Raw genomic sequence first — 2744 nt, forward strand, 5'->3', positions numbered from 1 at the left:
GCTTTTGAGGGAAAGGTAGCGCATGCATATGCTTGCTCTCCTCATGTTCCTCCTTTCTCAATTTTTCTTCCTTCTTCATTTTCTCAGCTTTCATCGGGACTTTCTTCTTCTTGTCATCATCACTTTTCAGCTGCTCCCCACTTTCTTTTTGAAGTTTCATATCTTTTTGGATCGGGGTTGGGTCTTTCAACACTTGCCCACTTCTCAAGGTCACAACATTCACTGTTTCTTTGGGATTTCTTTTAGTATCAACAGGGATAGTGCCTGGATCCCTCTCAGATAATATTGTTGCAATATGTCCCACTTGCTTCTCTAAATTTTGAATTGCTGCCCCGTGTACTTCAAATCTTTCATCAATTTTCACAATGAAGGCCTTCATGAGATCTTCTAGACCAGGCTGATTGGGCTATTGAGGCTGAAACTGCTGCCTCGACTGATTCATAAAACCAGGAGCTTCTTCTCTCTAAAATCTAAGGTTGTTTTGTTGCCATGCATTAGAGGTACGCCCAGGTGAACTCCATGAAAAATCGGGGTGCTTCTGAGCTATTGCATTAAAATTATAATTACGCACATCATTCACTTCCTCAGTTGAGGCTTGACACTCATGAGTAGGGTGTCCACTTCTATATATATCACACGCTGCATGAGGCTCACTTTGTATTTTAGGCAAGGTCAGCTTCCTTATTTCTTTAGCCATATCATCAAGATGTACCTGCACAGATGTATTAGCATCAACTTGGTGAACACCAGTTGATCTTCTTCTTTCAGCCCTCTCAGAGGGCCACTGATTTGCATCTTCAGACAACTCATCAAGAATTGTAACTATCTCATATGGAGTCTTCTTCATCAAAGGGCCTCCAGTTGCATTGCTCAATATTCTATATGAGGCCGGTATCAATCTATCCCAAAAGTCCTGGAGTTGCATCCAGAGTATACTTCCACTATGTTGACACTTCCTAACAATCTCCTTAAACCTCCCCCATACTTCAAAAATAGTTTCAGTCTCTTTCTGGCAAAAGTTATGGATTTCTCTTCTAAACTTGCCCGTTTTAGCTGAGGAGAAATATTTATCAAGGAATTTTCTGGTCATCTCCTCTCATGTTCTGATCGATCCCGTGGGCAAACTTCGAAGCCACTGCTTTGCATCATCTTTAAGTGAAAAGGGGAATGCCCTTAAGTACACTGCATCTTGTAATACCCCATTGTATTGAAAGGTGTTCATAATCTCCTCGAAGTCCATTAGATGTGTGTTTGGATCTTCGTTCATCATCCCTCTAAAGACACATCAATTATGAAGGGTTTGAAGCAACCCTTGCTTCAACTCGAAATTGTTAACTGCAATAGGAGGTGGTCTACTACTTGATAAGCCTTGATTGTAGACCGGTCTAGCATAATCGCCTAGTGATCTCCCAGGCATGGGAGCTATATTTCCGAACTGGTCTGCAGCCCAAGGGTTGATTTTGAGATATTCTCCGACCCCTCTCTTCTTCATAGATAATCTGTACTTCTCTAATAGCTACTTCCTCAACATCTCTTGCATCTTTTTCTCATTGTTGGGCTTCCTCTCTTACAGCCAAATCTACATTATCGTCACCGTTTCCAGCCAGAGTTTCTTTGGTTGAGGGCTGCCCAACCTTTTCTGATGTCTCGGTGAGATCTCTTTCCTTCCTTAGATGTTGTAGTTGTTTTTCTATCTCTGGCTTATATGGCAGCACTTCTTTCACAGAAGCTCGAGTCACGCACCAATCTAAACCTGTAACCTGCGCACAGTCAACGAACACCAAACGTAAAAAGAGAAAATAGAAATAACAAGAAAAAAATAATATTCCTGAATTAGCACTACAAACTATTTCAAACACTATTGATTGCCAATCCTCGGCAATGATGCCAAAATTTGACAAGTGCAAAACACACACTTAAATTCTGCTCGCTAATGAAATATAGTAAAGTATAATATCGTACCCACATGGATTGGATTTAAACAGTATTCTCGTAGTTTCTAGTTTGGTTGCTATCCAAGATGATCAACATTTGAGATTTATAAGATGTCTAACAAAAATTAACTAAGAATCTAAAGCTATTGACTAATGACAATCGAAACAAGGAATAAGCAAATAAGGTTATCAGTGGGAGAAGATAGGGTGTTGATAGGATAGGTGTAACATAATTGCTCGGGATGTAACTCAAGATAATTCACTTCTATTTTTCAAGTGATTCTCTCGAATTCACTCAATTATTAGTTCAAACCTTCAGCAAAAAATACTCTCTCAATTAAGTCTCAACCTCACAAGATGAACAAATTTAAGCATATGAAGATATGCAAGAATGCGTAATGGATTGGTCTTTAAAAACTCCTTTCTCGATTATCCTCCTAACTGGGTTTAATCAATGATTTAACTAGCCTCTTTCGATTACTAAGAAGAATTAATGAACTCAACCAACAATATAATGCAAAGATATCATAAGTTATGCCCCTCTCGATTACATGAACAAGTGAATATAGATGCAACAATTAAATCATTCAAAACGATTCAATACATAAAACTAGAGTTATAATCCACAAACAATCATCAATACACCAAATCCATCAAACCCTAAATGGAACTACTCCATAGATATGGAGCAATTCATCACAAATAAAATTAAATTATAGGAAAATATAAATTCAATCCAAACTCGGGTCTTAAGTAAGGAAGGAATGATGGAATCCTTGTGCTTGTGTTCTTCCTACTCCTCCTTAGCCT

General features: G+C 38.6%; 1 pseudogene; it reads left to right on the forward strand.

The window, feature by feature from the left end:
- Positions 1–943: 943 nt before the first annotated feature.
- LOC142170044 (small nucleolar RNA R71) lies at positions 944–1042 on the forward strand (annotated as a pseudogene).
- The last annotated feature ends 1702 nt before the right edge of the window (positions 1043–2744 follow it).

This window comes from Nicotiana tabacum, chromosome 15 (genome assembly GCF_000715075.1).
Source record: "Nicotiana tabacum cultivar K326 chromosome 15, ASM71507v2, whole genome shotgun sequence".
Taxonomy (NCBI): domain Eukaryota; kingdom Viridiplantae; phylum Streptophyta; class Magnoliopsida; order Solanales; family Solanaceae; genus Nicotiana; species Nicotiana tabacum.